The following is a 22,144-nucleotide window of genomic DNA, read 5'->3' as shown; positions in this document are numbered from 1 at the left end:
TATGGCTAGTGGGGAAGGTTTGAGTTATAACGAAAGGCTGGATAGGCTGAGAATAGTTTCACTCCAGCACTGGAGTTTGAAAGGCGGCCTGATAGAAATTTATAAATTATTGAGAGTTCGGCTGGAGTTAACTGTAACTGTCTTTTCTCCAAGGAGGGGCACTTCAAGACGAGAGGGCAAATGTATAAAGTGAAAAGATGGATTTAAAATAAGACATGAGAGGGTTTTTTTTAACAGAGGATGGTTTATGTGTGCAATTCACTTCCTGAGGCAGTGATGAATGAATGTAATATTTACAATATTTACAGGATATTTGGATCGATAAATGATTTGGAAAGTATCAGTGGGATTAACAAAAGCTATTCATTCATGCCTAGTACATAATTTATTGCGCAGAGGGAAGTTCAGAATCAACCACGATATTATGGAACTGGAATCACATACCAGCCAGACCAGATAGGTAAGGAAGTTTCCTTCCCTATCAGGCATTAGTGAATCAGATCTACTGATTCAACATCATTATTCGACTCGAGGTATTTGTTTAAATAAAATTTCAGCATCTGCCATGCCAGGGTTTGAACCCGTGTCCACAGAATTATATCTGGACATTCATATTAACAATGCAGTAATAATATCACAAGGGCATTATTAACCCTCAGCAGTTCCAAGAGCCATCAGATGCGACTCGTTTAGTTTGGCATTATGTTCAGTATGAGCTTGTAGGAGTGAAAGGCCTGTTTTCATGCTGTGTGAGTCTATGACTTTGACGCTATGAAACTGACAACTGGTTGGGATTAACAGCAGCGTTGACAGTTTAATTGATCTCCTTCTGGAATATGTAATCTTGCTGGTAAATCTGGAGGTTCTTCTGCTCATTGAGCCCTTCCCATACACGGGACTGTTGAATATTCTGTCCCCAGTTTGACTGAGTAGATGAGTTTCCACTTCAGCAGGTAATTTAATACCGCATTGCCCTGGTTTCTCTGTGATATCGGTGTCTTTGTATCTAACCAGGATGAACAATTGGTTGAAATCATGTCAACGCAGACGTAAGTCCCGTTGTCCATGTTGTGAATGTGTTTTTATTCTTCCTGATACACCCACAGGGTGTGGATGTCGCTGGTCAGGACAGCATTTGTTGTTCATCCTGATTCGCTGCTGCCTCGCTGCTCGAGAGACATGGATTCGATCCCAGTCTCGTGTGACTGTGTGCAGTTTGCACATTCTCTCTTTGCTTGCGTGAGTTTCCTCCCACAGTCTGTAGGTGTGAAGGTTACTGGGATCAGTCATGGGAAATGAAGGGGAATAGAATAGGTATGGAGTGTGGGTCTGATAGGATGTGCTTCAGAGGGATAGTGTCGACTGCAAGGGCTGAATGGCCTGCTTTCCCACACGGTTTTCATTCTCGGATTAAGGGTCAGCTATTTTGTTCAGGTCCTGGAGACACAAGTAGGCAGGATTGGGTAAAGATGGTAGCATCCCCTGTATAAGCGACATGTATGAATGGGATTGCAGGAAATTAAAGGCATGTTCTCTGTTCCTGAGATCAGGCTTCCATTCCAGGTTTTATTCATCGAACTTTAACATTACCAGTTCCGTGTGTGAGTCCCCAAGGATGCCTAGTTTATTGTATAACCACAACACCACCTTCTCGGGGTTGCAGTATTTATTGGGAACAAGAAGCTGATTCTGAGCTGATGCGAACAAAAGCAGATGCCAATGTCAAAACCAATGATCCAAATACGAAAATGAAATTTCAAACCTTGCCACCCCAAAGTTAAACTCTCCACACACTTTAGATGCGCCAATCGGCTGTCTCAGCAACATGTAGTGTTTATGGTCATAATATTATAAATGGGGGCAAGTATTCCCTTCCGCCCCGCTTTTGACCAGAAGCTGTCCCAACCTTGGAAATACATGCGCCTCTCTCCTGTCACTCCATCCCAGTTTCCAATTGGATCTTCGTGCATGCTTCACACAGTTTCTCTGATTCCGGGTCTGGAACTGGAATGATGTGTGATTGCATGCAGCAATTGGTCCTGCCTTGTGTGGGCAAAGTGATGAAGTAGCCGATATTCAAATATAATGCTATTGAAGCATACGTTTCAACAATATTCTTCACTCTGCCAAGAGTTGGAGAGTTTCGTTCATCCCATTCTCCTGTACTCTCATTCATGGAATCTCCACAGTCTCTGGGGACGCTAAAGTTAAAGATTCGGTTCATTCTGCGTTCCCACATGCCTGTCGCTAAGTCTTGATATTGTACATTCTTCCTGACATTCCCTCTGCTACCATCCTGGTTGTAGTTTATAAGTGTGGTCTGTGGAATGCTATAACCGTTTAGTAGTTCGCATTCTGCGTTGTGATTGCAGCGACCTCAGTTCGAATCCACATCATGGTGGTCAGTTCTCTCAAAGTTTTACTTTTGGTGTAACACGGTCAGAAATTAATCGTTTTTACAAGACAATATTCTTCGAGGTGATGATCTGTTTTCCATCGAATTTTGTTCTCTGATATTTCTGCGTTTCATGTATCAGGATTTAAACCCAAAAGTTCTCGAAGATGTCTCTCCCTCGCACTCTCCCAAACTCTCTTTTCCATCCCTCATCCCATTTGACTGAGACATTACACAATCTAACATACACTTGCACGTTGATACCATCCAGTCTGTGCCGTTGCTCTCACTGTTGCCCCAATCTCTTCATTGGCATCTTCAAATTATTCGATCCATTTGGATACCTTGGCTGTGAGATTAATTGTCTTTTAGCAGCTTTTACTGACATGGACCAGAGATTATTGGAGTGTGAGGCTCAATAAAAGGGCATCAGGAATAATTGGGGAAAAGAGACTCTATTGGAAAAGATCCCCCATGAGGGCTTTCTGCGATAGCCTAGTGGTATTATCGCTGGATTGTTAACACAGCAAAGCCAGGTAATATTCTGGGCAGAAGGGTTGGATTCTCACCACACCACGATGATGATAGTATGTGAATGCAATAAATGCCTAGAATTAAGAATATGTTGTCTGAAAAACCCATGTGTTTCACTGACGTCCTTGAGGGAAGGAAACTACCGTCCTTATCTGGTATGGCGTCCACGTGACTCCAAACCGGAAGGCAATAAGTGCTGCAGAGCCACCCCCGATGCTGTTACAGAATAGAAATATGTTCATTCGGCTCAGTGCTAGAATTGTCCAGGGATGAGATCGCAGTGGGAACGTTGCAGGAGAGATTCACTCGGATAGTGTCGTAACTGAAATTGTACATTGAAAAATACCTTGATTGTTTGCTAAGTCTCCGATATTTAGAATGACCATGTGAGCTTAACTTCTTTCATATGTAAAGTTCAAAACTTTTTTATTTTAAAGTTTCATTCTCAGGTGAAGTTTAACAACTGGTGTCTGCCCCCATGTGCTGCTGTCTGTTCCATAATGTTTAGAATGATTCTAATTTATAAAAATGAGTTACCAGAGACTTACATGGATTCATGCAGTTTTTGAGCAAAGTACAATGTAACTCTGCAAGTACAAATTCACCCCACAGACGTATGTGTGTGTGTGTGTGTGTGTGTGTGTGTGTGTGTGTGTGTGTGTGTGTGTGTGTGTGTGTGTGTGTGTGTGTGTGCGTGCGTGCACGCGCGCGTGCGCACTCGTGTGTAGGAGGGTCTCTGTTTGTAGATAGGGCAATGGGATCACCTGTACTGTGACATGAACCCAATGACCATGGGTACCGAATTTAGCTATCAGTCTCTGCGGGGGCACTTTTAGCTGCTGTCTGTTTCGAAGACCGCCTTGGAGGATTGTCACTCGAAGATCCGAGGTCGAATGTCCTGGATCAGTGAAGTGCTCTCCAACTGGGAAGGGGAACACCTGTCTGTTGATTGATGTGCAGCGCTCGTTCCATTGCTGTCGCCTCTGCTCAGCTTCACCAATGTACCATGTCTTAAGGCATCCTTGCCTGCAGCATGTTGTTTTTTTAGATGAGCGTCAGTCTAAACATAATGGCATGGACGCAGCACACAGGGACTCACACCTTCAACATATTATCTGTGCTGACACTAACTGGTAAAGTCCACCTGAGAATGTAACTGTCAAAAGAAAGTTTTTCGATTTACATAAGAAAGAAATGAACCTAACATAGTCATTCTAACAGATGGAAGACTTAACAAGCAATCAAGGTATTTTTCCAATGTATAATTTCAGTGACATTACACTGTAACCTTTCGCTATAAATTCTGTACCTTACCACTGTGTACTCCACAGCCAACTGATGAAGGAGCAGCTCTCCAAATGCTATTGTTTCCATTAAACCTGTTGGACTATGACCTGGTGTTGTGCGATTTTTAACTTTGTATAAGAATGCGGATCTCACAATTAAAATAGAGACGAAGAAGCATTTATTCTCTCAGACAGTTCTGGATCAGTGGACTTTCTTGTCGCAGACAGCTGTTGAGGAAGTGTCATTAGGTGTAATGAGGCTGAGATCGGCAGATCTTCAAACAGCAAGACATCAAGCGTTATGGCGAAAGGCAAGACAGTGCAGTTCAAGATTATCAGATCAGATATGAAACCATTCAATAGCGGAACAGACTTGGTGGTCTGAATGGTGGCTATGTGTTCCTAAAATTGTTGGCCTTAATATGAAGCTGCAAAACCGACCTGAGTAAAATGTGCCAAATTTTAAAAAGCGTGGTCCCCCGGAGCATTGAACCGAGGTGAAATGTACAAAGAACAACACACAAAGGGCAGACAATATTGGGTCATTGATCCGTAGTGATCAGTATACCAAGGTAAACAGGAAAAGCGATATTCAGTATCTACATTGAACTTGGCTCCACGAGGTATGTAGTTAACTCTCGCAAACCACTATTCCCCTTCCGTTTTCCTGACGCCCCCTCCGTTCTTGTTTTAAACTGATTGAACGTCAGGCAATTGCCGATGACATTGCTGATGTGGAACTGTAGCATATAGAATATAGAACATGACAGCGCAGTACAGGCCCTTCGGCCCTCGATGTTGCGCAGCCCTGTCATACTAATCTGAAGGCCATCCCATCTACACTATTCCATATACGTCCATATGCCTCTCCAATGACGACTTAAATGCACTTAATCTTGTCGAATCTACCACCGTTACAGGCAAAGCATTCCATGTCCTAACTACTCTCTGAGTAAAGAAACTACCTCTGACATCTGTCTTATACCTTTCTCCTCTCACTTTAAAGTTGTGACCCTCGTGTTTGCAGTCCCCAAACTTGGAAAAGACTTTCCCTGTCCACCCTATCTAAACCTCTGATTATCTTGTATGTCTCTATTAAGTCACCTCTCAGTCTTCTCTCCAACGAGTACAGCCTCAAGGCCCTCAGTCTTTCCTCATGGTACATTCCTTCCATACCAGGCAACATGCTAGAAAATCCCCTCTGCACTCTTTCCAAAGCGTCAACATCGTTCTAATAATGCAGGACCAGAACTGTTGACAATACTTCAAATGTGGCTGTACCAGATCTTTGTACAGCTGTAGCATAACCGTCTGATTCCAGAACTCAATCCCTCTATTAATAAAGGCCAAAACACTGTTTTCCTTCTTAACAAACCTGTCAATCTGGGTTGCAACTTTTAGGGATCTGTGTACATGGACACCGAGATCTCTCTGCTCATCTGCACTCCCAAGAATCTTACCATTAGCCCAGTACTTTGCATTCCGATTACTCCGTCCAAAGTGTATCACCTCACACTTGTCCACTTTAAACTCAATTTGCCACCTCTCAGCCCAAATCTGCATCCTATCTATGTCTCTCTGCAACCTACTACATCCATCGTCACTATCCACAACTCCACCGACCATAGTGTTGCCCGCAAATTTACTAACCCACCCTTCTAAGCCCTCATCCAGGACATTTATAAAAATGACGAATAGCCCTGGACCCAGCATCGACCCTTGCGGAATGCCGCTAGTAACTGGACACCAAGATGAACATGTTGCATCAACTGCAACACTCTGTTTTCTTTGAGCGAGCCAATTACTGATTCAAACTGCTATGTCTCCCACAATCCCATTCCTCCACATTTTGTATAATAGCCTACTGTGAGAACCTTATCGAACACCTTGCTGAAATCCATATACACAGCATCAACCTGCTTACTCTCATCTACCTGTTTGGTCACTTTGTCAAAAAACTCATAAGGTTCGTTCGGCACGACCTACTCTTTACAAAACCACGCTGACTGTCCCTGACCAGATTATACTTTTCTAGATGATTGTAAATCCTATCTCTCATAATCTTTTCCAACGCTTTACCAAAAACTGAAGTGAGACTCGCTGGTCTGTAATTACCAGGATTGTCTCTACTACCCTTCTTGAACAAGGGAACAACATTTGCAATCCTCCAGTCCTCAGGCACTATTCCTGTAGATAATGATGATTTCCAGATCAACGGCACAGGCTCGGCAATCTCTTCATTTGCTTCCCAGAGGATTCTAGGATAGATCCCATCTGGCCCAGAGGACGTGTCTATTTTCACACTCTACAGTATTTCTAATACCTCTTCCTTGTGAACCTCAATCTCTTCGAGTCGAGATGCAAGTATCTCTGTATCTTCCTCGCCAACATTTTCATTTTATATAGTGAACACTGTCAAAAAATATTTATTTAGTGTTTCCCATGTCTCCTCTGACTCCACACACAACTTCCCACTATTATTCTTGATTGGCCCTAATTTAACTCTCGTCATTCTTTTATTCCTGACATACCTATGGAAAGCCTTAGGGTTAACGCTGATCCTATCCGCCAACAACTTCTAATGTCTCCTCCTGGCTCTCATGTCTGCTCCTGGCTCTTCTGAGCTCTCTTATTAGTTCATGCAGTGAAACGATTCTGTCTGCTGCACATCACTATGCTTCGAAATATCAAGCAGTATTTCATATTGATTACTGTAAACGTTAACCTTTAACAAGCCATGACAGTGAAGTCACTGAATCCTCATCACTATACTACCAGGGAAGATTTCTGTTAAAATCACCCTGGACACCAACAAATTCGCCATTCTATTCTCCCATCCTTCTCTGCGTGATCCCCTCGGCCCGATTCCGGTCTTGTTGGTTGGTTTACAATACTGAGTCTATCCAATCATCTTTGCATTTCAGTTTCTAAAGGATGAGACCTTCTCTCTGAGCTGGCACTTTGATGGCTCAGTGGTGATAACACAGTCCTTGTAAACGAGAAAAGTGCTTGAAATAGGCCATTCCTGTTTTTCATTCCAAGAACTTGAGGCAAACCGTTCGGCAGGACAGGAAATAGCGGGCGTGAGCAGTGATCAAGTCTGGCAGCAAGAACGAGGTGAGGCAGTATAAACTACAGAGTAATGAAACACTGGGATTGGACGGGCTGAATGCTTCCTTTCTTTGCTGTAACCAGACATTGGTGTTGAACTCTGAAATGGGATAATATCAGACAAGTCGGTGAAATCTTACATTCTGCTTGTTTTCTCCCAAGGCCTGTGACACACTTGGGGAAATGTGTCTGTGTGCTTCAGTCTATGGTTAAAAATGGGGTTCAGTTCCCATCTCAAACTTTAATCCCACTTATTGTGTTTTACGAGATGAAAACGTTACAGAGAAATTAGCCCTCAGGTGAAACGTCAGAGCATACAAGGTTACAGACCAAGTGTTGGGAAACGAGATGAACGGACCCAGATCTGTGCTGTAAACACACGATAATTCAATCATTTTTGAGGGGAAACATATCTGCAGTGACATAATTCCAAAAACTGTGTGATGAAGAAACGGTGCAACGGCTTCTGGCGTCATCCCTGGTGGTCTAGTGGTTAGTATTCAGCGCTTTAACTGAGTGGCCTGGGTTTCATTACCGTTCAGAAAATCAGGACTTCTTGTTCCTGATGCAGAGAGCGCAGCTCTACCAGGAATATGTTTCATGCCTTCGATCAGTCAATACCCCAGCTCTTCAAAGAAGGGAATAGTGCCTTCACTCTCTCTGCACAGTCGGACAGTTAATCCTTCATTCTCCTCTGATTCCACTTCCCAAAGAGTTTCAAAATTGTCAAAACTGAGTCTCAGCTATTTCTTTTCTGTGCTTTTCATACACAGGAGCTGCAGCGATTGAGTGTGTTGGTTTCTGAAAACGAAACGTACCTATGAGCAATGTATTGGGCTATTCCAGGATTGCCTTCTCTGACAACGGTGGGACATGACTGATGTTGTCTGTGATATGGAAGTGCCAGTGTTTGAGTTGAATAGACAAAGTTAAAAATTACACAATATCAGGACAGAGTCCATCGGGTTTATTTGGAAGCACTAGCTTTCGGAGAGCCGCTCCTTCATCCGGTGGGTGTTTTTCTGCAGAAACTTGGTGTGTGTGTCAATATGCGCGATCTTTTGGAAGATCATCTGGACTTTAACCGACCGTTCGTTCTGTCGACGGTACCCATGACTTGGAGGTGTTGGTGTTGGACTGGGGTGGATACATTTAATAATCACACAAAGCCATTTTAGATTCCAACAGTTGACAAATACCTGATGAAGAAACAGTGCATGGAACACTGGTGCTTCCAAATATGTCTGTTCAACACCATCTGGTGCTGTGTGAGTTTTACTCTGATAGCATTTGGTAATGTTTAACTGATCGAAGACAGTGAAAGAATTTTCGCTCGTTAGATTCAAATTTCAAATATTATCCACCTCAGCATTACAAAAATGATTAGGTTGGATGTGTGATAAATCTCCACAATGCGCTTGCGCAAAGTAAAATTCGAACTTACAACCGCCTGATCCGTAGCCAGCTCTACGAATGGTTGAACCACTGGCCAGATGCACAGCTGAGATTATACACGCTGCAGAGCTGTGGTGTTAACAAGGACATGAGCAATAGCAGTAACAGTCACAATGTGAACAAAGAACAAAGATAATCACCATCATTGATTCACTTCAAATTGTCCTCAAAAAAATGACCGTTCACAATCTGATCAGCCAATCAATGAGGTCACTGCTGATCTTGGAAATTGCAACTGACTTTTCTGCGTTTTCACCATAATTTGAGGTAAACTCCAGCCTAATCATAACATCGCATATTCTCATTAATTTTCAGCTTTAGATTACGTTAATGACCCGTACTTTGCAGGAAATGAGTGAAAATGTCCTTCCGGTAATGTAATCGTGTGCAGAGTCGGCCAGAAAAGAAAAGTCAAAGACAGGAAGCATCACTCCCATTTCTCTCTGTACCAATGCGTTTTCCTGAGTTGAATATTTTCAGGACTTGTCTTTACTATCTAAAGAATTAATTATTTTCCCAGGAAAGATTCTTCATAAATCCATTAACATCTGAGGTGTTGAAATATATTTTACTTCATATTAAAATAGTTGAATGTCTTTTCCCCCAGCCTAATGTCCCAATCCTCCCTCCTCTTCCATGTAAATACAAGCTTTGCCAGGTGATGTTGGAGCTCCCAACCTGACGTTCCAATGCTCCTTGCTGCTCCATGTCAATAGAAGCGGCTCTACTTGAATTTGGAGCTCCCACTCTGATGTCCCAATGCTCCCAGCTGCTACATGTCATTAAACGCTGGTACTTCCGAGCTTGGAGCTCCCAGTCTGATGTCCCAATGTTCCCTCCTCCATGTCAATAGAAGAAGTCCAGTTGAGGTTGGATCTATCACTCTGATGTCCCAATGCTCCCTGATGCTACATGTCATTAAAAGCTGATCCAGGTGAGAGTGGAGCTCACAGATGGTTCTTGCAAAGCTCCCTGCTCCATGCTAACTGAAGCTGCTCCAAATGAGGATGGATCTTGCATTCGGATGTGCCAATGCTCCCTGCTGCTCCATGTCAACAGAAGCTGCTCCAGGTGTGGTTGGAACTCCCAGACTGATGTCACGATGCTCCCTGGTCCACGCCAAAAGACGCTGCTCCAGATGAAGTGGGAGCTCCCATCCCTGACAGCTCACATACTTCTATACCATCATAGAAATACTGCCCACTGAACATTTCCACGACTGGAGCCATTGGTGGAATATCTGCATCATGAGAACCTAATATTATTTTTTTCACCACCGAATCATTATTTCCAAAAGTCATTCTTTCTTAAACCTTATTTAGGATGTGCATACTGCAGTCAATCCGAAGTAAGATAATGGTGCTAATTGATGTAAGCTGAATAAAAATTACATCCTATTTTTCATGTTGAGTAACTGTGACTTAGCAAGGACAATGTTTATATTGAAATCACACTTTTATTCCAGGTGAGAGAATGTGGTTTGCATTATTTAAAATGAACTTGTTCACTGTGTAAAATGATCAAATAGATCTCAATTTCAAAACAAAATTGGTAACGTTGTCATCCATCTTGAAATGTGGTGTCTTCTTCTTTCAACCAGACGGGTATTATAACGAAAAGTCTATTAATGATATGCGTATAAAGACACTTTAAATCGCAAGATTTGTGAAGATTTGTAGCTCAGGTTGAGGTTTAGGGTGTAGGTTTGCTCGCTGAGCTGTAGGTTTGATATCCAGACGTTTCATTATCTGGCGAGGTAACATCATCAGTGGCGACCTCCAAGTGAACCTGTTGTCTATTGCTTTCTATTTATATCTTTCTCCTGGATGGGGGTCCTGGGGTTTGTGGTGATGTCATTTCCTGTTCGTTTTCTGCGGGGTTGATGGCATTTCGATCTATGTGTTTGTTTATGGCGTTGTGGTTGGAGTGCCAGGCCTCTGGGAATTCTCTGGCATTTCTTTGCTTAGACTGTCCCAGGATCAATGTGTTGCCCAAGTCGAACCGGACTACCAAAAATCCATAAACCAGGAGCCCCCCACAGACCCATAGTCTCTTTACCCAGAACACCAAGTTACAGACGGGCCAAAGAACTACACGCAAGACTGAAATGCCTCATAGAAGAGTCACAGCACTCCATCCACTCCACCCAGGAATTCCAAAAATCATCAAAAACACCAAAATAGAGGAAGAAGAAGCAATGATCTCATTCGACATAACAGCACTGTTCACCTCCATCAACATCGACCTGGCAAAGGAAACTCTTACCACACTTTTAGAAGAGACCATCACAGACGCACCAACAACCATCAATCACATTACCAACGAAAACATAATGAAGCTCCGTGGACCTGTACCTCACCACCGACTTCACTTTCAACAACATATCTACAAACAAACCAATGGCACACCCATGAGATCTCCGGTATCAGGATTCATAGCAGAGGCAGTAATGCAAAGACGAGAACAAACAGCCCAACCAACAATCAAACCAAAAATCTGGGTCCGTTATGTAGATGACACCTTTGTCATCACAAACGAAATAAGATAGTAAAGACATTTAACATCATCAACAACACTCTCACAGGCATAAAGTTCACCAAGGAGGAAGAAACCGGAAACAACCTCGCATTCTTGGACGTCACAGTAGAAAGAAAGGACAATAGAACATAGAACATAGAACATAGAACAATACAGCACAGAACAGGCCCTTCGGCCCACGATGTTGTGCCGAACTTCTATCCTAGATTAAGCACCCATCCATGTACCTATCCAAATGCCGCTTAAAGGTCGCCAATGAATCTGACTCTACCACTCCCACGGGCAGCGCATTCCATGCCCCCACCACTCTCTGGGTGAAGAACCCACCCCTGACATCTCCCCTATACCTTCCACCCTTCACCTTAAATTTATGTCCCCTTGTAACACTCTGTTGTACCCGGGGAAAAAGTTTCTGACTGTCTACTCTATCTATTCCTCTGATCATCTTATAAACCTCTATCAAGTCACCCCTCATCCTTCGCCGTTCCAACGAGAAAAGGCCGAGAACTCTCAACCTATCCTCGTACGACCTACTCTCCATTCCAGGCAACATCCTGGTAAATCTTCTCTGCACCCTCTCCAAAGCTTCCACATCTTTCCTAAAGTGAGGCGACCAGAACTGCACACAGTACTCCAAATGTGGCCTAACCAAAGTCCTGTACAGCTGCAACATCACCTCACGACTCTTGAATTCAATCCCTCTGCTAATGAACGATAATACTCCATAGGCCTTCTTACAAACTCTATCCACCTGAGTGGCAACCTTCAAAGATCTATGTACATAGACCCCAAGATCCCTCTGTTCGTCCACCTGACCAAGAACCCTACCATTAACCCTGTATTCCGCATTCTTATTTGTTCTTCCAAAATGGACAACTTCACACTTGGCTGGGTTGAACTCCATCTGCCACTCCTCAGCCCAGCTCTGCATCATATCTAAGTCCCTCTGCAGCCGACAACAGCCCTCCTCACTGTCCACAACTCCACCTATCTTTGTATCATCTGCAAATTTACTGACCCACCCTTCGACTCCCTCATCTCAGTCATTAATAAAAATTACAAACAGCAGAGGACCCAGAACTGATCCCTGCGGAACTCCACTTGTAACTGGACTCCATGCTGAATATTTACCATCTACTACCACTCTCTGACTTCGACCGGTTAGCCAGTTTTCTATCCAATTGGCCAAATTTCCCTCTATCCCATGCCTCCTGACTTTCTGCATAAGCCTACCATGGGGAACCTTATCAAATGCCTTACTAAAATCCATGTACACTACATCCACTGCTCTACCCTCATCCACATGCTTGGTCACCTCCTCGAAGAATTCAATAAGACTTGTAAGGCAAGACCTACCCTTCACAAATCCGTGCTGGCTGTCCCTAATCAAGCAGTGCCGTTCCAGATACTCTTAAATCCTATCCCTCAGTACCCTTTCCATTACTTTGCCTACCACAGAAGTAAGACTAACTGGCCTGTAATTCCCGGGGTTATCCCTATTCCCTTTTTTGAACAGGGGCACAACATTCGCTACTCTCCAGTCCCCTGGTACCACCCCCGTTGCCAGTGAAGACGAGAAGATCATTGCCAACGGTACTGCAATTTCCTCTCTTGCTTCCCACATAATCCTAGGATATATCCCGTCAGGCCCGGGGGACTTGTCTATCCTCAAGTTGTTCAAAATGTCCAACACATCTTCCTTCCTAACAGATATCTCTTCTAGCTTATCAGTCCGTTTCACACTCTCCTCTTCAACAATACAGTCCCTCTCGTTCGTAAATACTGAAGAGAAGTATTTGTTCAAGACCTCTCCTATCTCTTCCGACTCAATACACAGTCTCCCACCACTGTCCTTGATCGGACCTACCCTCGTTCTCGTCATTCTCAGGTTTCTCACATACGCATAGAATGCCTTGGGGTTATCCTTGATCCTATCCGCCAGGGATTTTTCATGCCCTCTCTTAGCTCTCCTAATCCCTTTCTTCAGGTCCCTTCTGGCTATCCTGTATCCCTCCACTGCTCTGTCTGAACCTTGTTTCCTCAACCTTATGTAAGCCTCCTTTTCCTCTTTACTAGACATTCAACCTCCCTCGTCAACCAAGGCTCCCTCACACGACCATTTCTTTCCTGCCTGATCGGTACATACATATCAAGGACACGTCGTATCTGCTCCTTGAAAAAGTCCCACATTTCCACCACATCCTTCCCTGACAGCCTATGCTCCCAACGTATGCTCCTCAAATCCTGTCTTACAGCATCGTAATTTCCCTTCCCCCAATTGTAGAAACTTCCTTGTTGTGCGCACCTATCTCTCTCCATAACCAAGGTGAAAGTCACAGAATTGTGGTCGCCATCACCAAAATGTTCACCCACTAACAAGCCCACCACTTGTCCCGGTTCGTTACCGAGTACCAAATCCAATATGGCCTCCCCTCTGGTTGGACAATCTACATACTGCGTTAGAAAAGCTTCCTGGACACACTGCACAAAAACCGCCCCATCCAATCTACTTGATCTAAAGAGCTTCCAATCAATATTTGGGAAGTTGAAGTCGCCCATGACTACGACCCTGTGGCTTCTGCAACTTTCCAAAATCTGTTTCCCAATCTGTTTCTCCACATCTCTGCTGCTATTGGGGGGCCTATAATAAACACCCAACAAGGTGACTGCACCTTTCCTATTTCTGACTTCAGCCCATACTACCTCCAGAGGCAGATCCCCCTCAAACTTCCTTTCTGCAGCCGTTATACCATTTCTAATTAGCAATGCCACCCCCCCTCCTTTTTTACCACCCTCCCTAATCTTACTGAAACATCTGTACCCAGGAACCTCCAACAGCCATTCCTGTCCCTCATCTATCCATGTTTCCGTGATGGCTACAACATCGTAGTCCCAGGTACCGATCCATGCCTTAAGTTCACCCACCTTATTTCTGATACAATGGAGAACTACAAACCTGCGTATACAGAAAACCGACAAACACTGACCAAGTACTTAACTACATCAGCAACCATCCCAACACACACAAACGAAGCTGTGTCAGAACACTATTCCAACGAGCCACCACACATTGCAGCACAGACGAATTTCGGAAAACAGAGGAGAACAACCTATACAACGTAATCGAGAAGAACAGATACTCAAAAAATACAGTCCACAGATTCCTCAAGAACAGACCACGACAAGCAGACCAAACACAGTCAGAAACCCTAACCACCTTACCATACATCAAAGAAATTTCAGAAATGACAGCCAGACTACTAAGACCCCTCGGAATCCTAGTAGTACACAAAACCACCAACACTCTCAAACAAAAACTAACAAACTTAAAAGACACAGTTCAACCCGTGGACAGAACCAACGTCATCTACAAAGTTCCATGCAAGGACTGTCACCAACACTACGTAAGACAAACAGGAAGAAAGTTAGCCACCAGGATACACGAACACCAGCGAGCCACAAAAAGCCACGACCTTCTCTCCTTCGTAGTCCTACATACGGATTAAAAATATCACTATTTCGACTGGGACAACACATTGATCCTGGAACAGGCTAAGCAAAGACACGCCAGAGAATTCCTAGTGGCCTGGCACTCCAACCACAATGCCATAAACAAACACTTAGATCTAGATGCCATCTATCAACCCCTCAGAAAACGAACAGGAAATGACATCACCACAAACCCCAGGAACCCCATCGAGGAGAAAGATATAAATAGAAAGCAGGAGACAACAGCTTCGCTTCACTTGGAGGTCGCCACTGATGATGATGTTATCTAGCAAAGTAAAGAAACGTCTGGATATCAAAGCTACAGCTCAGCGAGCAAACCTACAGCCTACATTTTAAATCATTTTTCATGTTTATGTTGCATGAATCTGCGGTTATTGATCCACAGTTTAGTTTCACTCCCTATAGGTAACATGCTGATTTCTCTAGTTGTTCATAGTTCAATGTGATGCATCCAGTGTGTGCATAACGTGAGGGATCTTGCTTCTCACATCTTGTGTTTATCTGTGCCTTAAGTCCAGCCGTCATCAATGGCGAGAGCAAGGGGCGAGGGCGAGACCAATGTGTAAGTCCCTCCGTGCCCATGCACGGTACCCACAGCGGCCATTCTCCACTGTGCATTTACAGCCAGTTCTCAGTGCCCCTAAACCCACGCCCTGCCAATTTTGAAATATCTCCATTATTTTGTGCTGTCTCGCTGTGCTCTTCTCACCAGGATGAATTACTTCTCCTCAACGTCCTCCAGATTTCATTTGACAAAACATTCATTAAGAATCCCTTTGCATAACATGTACATCGCAGCACTCGTTATTTGATTTTCCTGGATGTCTTTCATATGAAAAAAATGTTCACAGCAACTTGACTTGAAAAAGAATATCGCGCTCCTTTTCATTATCCCAATGCAACCGACATTGCAATGTAGTTTATTCAACAGGCTCAAACTATTCTTTGAGATTTTTGTCATAGCGTCAATGCAGATAAAATAACTATTAGAATCCCAGTTTCCATACAACAGCTGTGATCATCTGAAAACCGCACCATTGAAAGTCGGTGATGACAACGACGAGAGTGGGATTCGAACCCACGCGTGCAGAGCACAATGGATTAACAGTCCATCGCCTTAACCTCTCGGCCACCTCGTCACAGATGTACGAAACGCTATGACCTTATGAATAATTGAATTTCGTAAATCAAGCAGAGCAGCAGATCTCCCTGGTGTTGGTGAAATGAGAAATAACAAAGTACGGTTCCAAGACTATGATCTGACCCCTGGGTTGTGGGGCAAGTGCACTCCCACTGTCACACTATGCACATAATGATCTGAACAAATGTGAGGAAATGAATATGTAACAAGGTCTGTTGAATTCTGTGAAGACTTGAAGTCAACGGAATGAAGAACGCGAGACAGCAGGAGGTGTTCTTTCAATAAAGAGTTGGACAGAGCTCTTAAGGATCGTGGAGTCAAGGGTTATCTGGATAAGGCAGGAACAGGATACAGATTGAGGATGTTCAGGCCATGATCATAATGAATGGTGGTGCTGGCTCGAAGGCAGAATGGCCTACTCCTGCACCTGCTGTAAATTGTCAATTAAATTGCCTGTGAGGAATTGTTTTCCAGACTGGAGGAGAGTGCATAGTGCTCAATGTCATTATTCGGAACACCTAACTTCCGCTCAGATGTATTTGACACTCACTTGTGTACAGGACAGACAATTTCAAAATCCAAAATAAGGCAAAACTGACAATTGAACTCAACAATGCAAAAACCTTGATCTGTATCATTTTCCTGGGCCGTGCGACACCAAGTCACCGTATGATCACAGCAACACAGTGAGCAAGTATCAGAAGGAAAGTTAGTGCAGTGCCAGAGCGCATACTGGGAGCAGCAGGTGACAGACGGGGATGTGCATATCCCACAACAGGAACACTTCCCAAACAGCGGACTGCGGTGGAAGGATTCAGAGGGAGTTTACACTATGAAATTCAATGCCAGAGACACAATGGAGATCTGTCATTGAGTCTGTTAAAGATGAAGATTTTAAGATTTCTACAGATGCAAAACAAAATAAAAAGCTCATTGGTTAGTGAAGGCAAAAGATGAAATTGTACATATCATCAATCTACCCATCTTTACAATGAGGACCTCACCACTTTCCTCACGCGGGGACAGAATCACTGGTGAAGATGATCATATAATCCCCATTACTAGCCATGTAATCAGAGAAAGTCGGTTTCCCAAATGTTAAGGTAAAACCAGGATTGTGGAGGTAAGCATTAATGTGTTGCTCCTGTGCTGAAGGTGACCAGTGCACGGTATCTCTGTTTCAGTTTAGTGGGGTGTGCTGTGCCGAAGTTTGAAGTTTGAGTCCCACATGGAGCAAATTCAATTTGTCGTCGTGTTGCGGGATACGGACAGAAGGTGATATTGAGCAAAGCCAAGTTGTTGGGAAAATACCCTTGTTTGTGGATTGAGAAACAACCTTTTCTGGATAATGACTCCTTGATCTACAAACATACTGCAAGTATCTAAAACGTGAAGAGACATATGTGGAGAGAGAGAGCCTAAGGTGATTTTTTTTAGCAGGTGGATCACGTTTCCCATGAGCACTGCTTTAAATTCCGGGAAAATAGATGTTGACCTGGTTTCATGTTACACAGTTTGTTACAAACTCACAAAGGTTGTTGCAATAATAATAAAAAAAGAAATCACATACGACCGTTTGAATATTGTACTGAATTGAATTTTGGTCTGAGCATATTTTATCTTCAAAAAAGTGCTGCAGAGCAGTACAGGGGGTTAACAATACAAAAGGACAGAGTCTTCTTGGTGGATTTCTTGGGTGGAGTTAAGAATGTACGAAATATACATAACATCATGTGAATGTGGTCAAATCTTTAAAGTGGGTGTTCCCTCTCCAAGTGATGATTCATTTCCTGCTCATTAGGATATAATTTCTGTCTGCAGTTATTTTAGGACATCAGCTCCATTTACAGAGTTTCACCTTGAATAATACGCCACACCTTACCAATCCATGAACTTGTTATACTCAGTCTTATTCAGTTGTACATGTTCATGAAATGTCTTTGTGTCTGAAGTCAACAAATTCGAAATTGTTACACAACGACACTGACTTTCACTCAATGTTAAATTCTCTCCTTGTACGTTTGTTCGTGTATCTTTTAAAACACTCTGAAGTCAGCTTCTACGTTTTATTTCTGTAAAGTCGTTCACGATTTAAATAACTCTATTGAGTGGAAGAAACTCTCATCCAAACTTTTCTTAATCATTCACTAATGGTTTTGAAGCTCTAACGAAAGTTATTGATTCACTCAAAAGAGGGACTTTCCCCGATTTACTCATTCAAACCTCGCGTTACGTGAAAATCTCATTTGTTTAGATCAAACCTGCGTGTTTGTGCATCCAGCATTTCCAAATCTCGTGAATAAACTCCTTCATTCTTTCTATCATCCCGTTTGTATCCTTTCTGATATTTTTATGTCTCAGTAAACAACGTCACTTGGCTTTCTAATATCTTGCTATCCAGGAAACAGCGTCTGTGCCCTTTCTAACTTCTTTACATGTTTTTGGTGGAGAATGACGACAAGGATTACACACAATGTTCCCACTGAGTGTGACAAAAAGATTTTACAGTTACACGATGAACTCATTGCTTTTTAAATATGACGCCTCGATTTATAAACTCCAATAAGGTAAATTACTATCTATCCAGTTCATGAACATCATCTCCATGGAGACGAAAAGTTTCTATCACTTCCTTTATTCTTCCACGGAATGGCTGAAAGGTTTGAAAGGCCAACATCTCAATCCCCGTGTCCTGAGTCAGTCTCAGCTATTTCTAAAGGCGACTGAAGTTCAAATACTTCATAGTGTGTCTCCCGTCATTCCAGTGCAGACTGGTTCTGGACAGTAAATGCCATCACCAAAGGTCACTGTGGATCTGAAATCAACAGTTTTCACATAGTAATTCTCGTAGCTATTGTGTATTGTATGTCCGTGTTCTTGTTCAATTTTTTCATCATTTCATGGTCCCTATACTTAATTCTACTGAATGATTAATTTGTGAATGGAGACATTCCCTTCACCACTCATTCGAAACTCCATGGAACATTGAAAGATTTAACTCATACGCTTCCAGAGGACAGTCCTGCCATTACTGGGATGAATCAGTCAACATTCCCCATGTATCCTCGAAGGCAAGGATTTCCTTTTCCATTGTAGGAGATCATTACAGCACTGAATCCCATGTGTGTGTTCATTATAACCGAAACAGTTGCAGCAAGACTTTATAACTAAGATTTTGCAATCTGCTTGCATTGGTTGCCCCAAACATCACATTCCATATTATGGTATGTTTGTGGATGAAAGCACTTTCTGAATCTTGAGCAATTATATTTCAGTTTTGTCAAAAAACTATCATTCGCTGTTCTCCCTTTCCCTTTCAGTTTCCCGTTTTATATCCCGTATTTTATCGGTTTATCTAAAGTTTTCAATAATTTCAATCAATCTCGCTCCTGATTGCCAATCCGAGAGAATGCCACAATTTGGTCAATTTATATGAAATGCAGCTGTAGGGCGCGGTGACCAAGTGGAAAGGTATTGGTCACGTGAACCAAATAAAAGTAGTCGGCTGGTGGAATCTGGCCGTTCCATCACAGTCATATTTAAAACATTTAACGTAATCTTTAGCCAAATCATATTGGCAGAAAATAAGAAAACAAAAATGAAAAAATTGCTGATGTTGAAAATCAAACAAAACCAGATGTTGCTGGAATATTTCAGGACGTCTGGCAGCATCTGTGGATGTGAAACGTTAACTGTGATTCATCTGCACAGATGCTGCCAGCACACCTGTGATTTTACAGCAATTTCTGTTTTTGTTTCAGATTGGCAGATTTTGTCGCAGTTCATGAGAACAGTGCTCAGTAGAATCAAACAGACAGCATGGACCTGGGAGTGTGAAATGAGACAGTAATAATGAATGAGTGGAGAGTGTTGTACTGGAAAAGTACAGCAGGTCAGGCAACATCCGAGGAGCAGGAGAATGGACGATTTAGGCATAAGCCATTCATCAGGAATTAGACTTGTGAGTCGGACAGAGGAACAAAGCTGAAGCCAGGTGCCAACTCGCAGGCACCTCCTCCGACTGACCCCGATCACAACCTCTCATCCCCTCGACAAATCATCATCTCGCAGACCATTCACAATCTCATCACCTCTGGGCATCTCCCATCCACAACCTTCAACCTCATTGTCCGTGAACCACGCACTCCCTGATTCTACCACATTCCGGATTGGGACCCTAACACCACACGGGATAAATGTGAATTTGAACAGTTACCTCATTTCCCCTCCCCCAAGCACAAGCCTTCAACTCGCCAACGCCCTCTCCACCCATTCCAACTGAAGCCAACCGAATGCAAAGCCCTGTGACAGTGTCTGTAAACAGGGAAGTGACCCACGGAAATGCAGCTTTCAATCAAGTCAAATTTGCAAAACATTTTTCTCTGTCCCCTTCCTGAGCCTGGTGTTCCAATAGTCACAGGTCAGTTGCTCCTCCTCTGCCTTAACTTTAATTTCAGGATTGCAACAAAACTAGAACAGGTTGGTCGAAGGTCCCAGAGGTACGAATAGCGCACGTTACAGGTTGGCGCTCTGCTGCTCCCGTGGAACAATTCATCAGCACTTAAATTCGTGTGAAATGCTGCAGCTGTAATTTCAATTATTATCTGAAGCTGCTTTTCCTGATGTTGATCAGGGATCATTGGTGTAACAGACTGAAGTGAATTTGAAAAATAACCTCAAATAAAGCAGCATTTATTGTAAACCTCCAGTTTCTGATCTGTGGGATTATACTGTATTTGGGAACTGTGTCAATTATCAGCAGGAAAGCTGTCCATATTCCACAGGCGATTATCCATCTGTGGATCAAGAAACAGAGGTAATGTTTTAGCATGATGACATTTTTCAAATCTTTGACCCTCCACTATATACCATTCTTGGAAAGGCTGTTAAACTCGTTTCATATTATCCCATTTCTTGCAAACTCGCACAGCTCATTAAACTGTTCGAAAGGAATTAGATTTATCTCTTTGGGTAGATTGAATGTTGTTCATGAATCTGGGAAAGTCAGAACAAATTGTTTTGCTGTTGTGCAGAACAGAGCGTTCAGACAGGAATCAGGACGAGTCTTTTTGCTGGGTTTTTTGTGCGGAGATCAGTGAGTATTAAATGGACTCAGTTCCGTTCCTGGTCATTGTGACCAAATGTTCAAGGCAACAGATGGCAATGATGATGATGCTTGACATCTACAGGGACATTCCTACTCATTAGAATCACCATTGTATTACAGATCAGGTGGGTAGGAGAGATGATGATCCTTATGGCAACCTGAGACAGTGCGACAATTAATCCCACATTGTTAGTCTCACTCTATACCATAAACCAGTTAGCCAGCGGAGTGCGCTAACTGGCTTCCGTTTACTGTAAAGCTATAACAAACAGATCAGTATATTTACAATTTGTAGTAGTTCACACAGAACCAGCCGCGACACCTTTCAACACCACCAGCTCTTCTTATACTTAACTTCTTCAGTTGCAGTTGTTATGCAATTTCTTTCCAATGAAAGCTAAACAATTCGTGAGTGTGCCACTTTTGCATCCCCATCCAAGCAGCGCAGAATCCCTGTCCCTGTTAAATTCGCTCCTTGTGTGTCCACATGTGGCTTTTCAAATATTCTGGAAACAGCTTCTAATTTTTTTTTTCTTTCTGTAAAATCATCTCCGATTTCAATAAGTCTCAGAATAGAAAGTACCTGCTGTAAACTTCTTTGTCGTTCCTCTCTGGTTTTGAAGCTCTAACCTTTAGTTATACACGCACCTCAATGAGGGAATTCCCCTCCTATTTACCCTTACCTCAACCTCACATCTGCTGAAAAACCTCCATTAGGATACGACTCCATCATTAAGGATGAGAAACTAGAATCCATCATTAAGGATGAGGTTTCTAAATTCTTGGAAGAGCAGAGTCTGATTAGAACAAGTCAACATGGATTGAGTAAAGGGAGGTCATGCCTGACAAACCTGTTGGAATTTTTTGAAGAGGTAACAAGTAGGTTAGACCAGGGGAACCCAGTGGATGTGGTCTATCTGGACTTTCAAAAGGCCTTTGATAAGGTGCCACACGGGAGACTGCTGAGCAAGGTGAGGGCCCATGGTGTTCGAGGTGAGCTGCTGGGATGGATTGAGGATTGGCTATCTAACAGAAGGCAGAGAGTTGGGATAAAAGGTTCTTTTTCA

General features: G+C 43.0%; 1 non-coding gene across 1 annotated transcript; it reads right to left on the bottom strand.

Annotated features, from left to right (window-relative positions):
• Positions 1-15,886: 15,886 nt before the first annotated feature.
• trnan-guu (transfer RNA asparagine (anticodon GUU)) lies at positions 15,887-15,968 on the bottom strand. Its single transcript has one exon. It is a non-coding gene; the product is annotated as a tRNA-Asn (tRNA).
• Positions 15,969-22,144: the final 6,176 nt, after the last annotated feature.

Source organism: Chiloscyllium punctatum, unplaced genomic scaffold, assembly GCF_047496795.1.
Source record: "Chiloscyllium punctatum isolate Juve2018m unplaced genomic scaffold, sChiPun1.3 scaffold_109, whole genome shotgun sequence".
Taxonomy (NCBI): Eukaryota; Metazoa; Chordata; class Chondrichthyes; order Orectolobiformes; family Hemiscylliidae; genus Chiloscyllium; species Chiloscyllium punctatum.
Note: the sequence above shows the minus strand (reverse complement) of the source record. Positions and strands in the feature narration are given on the sequence as shown.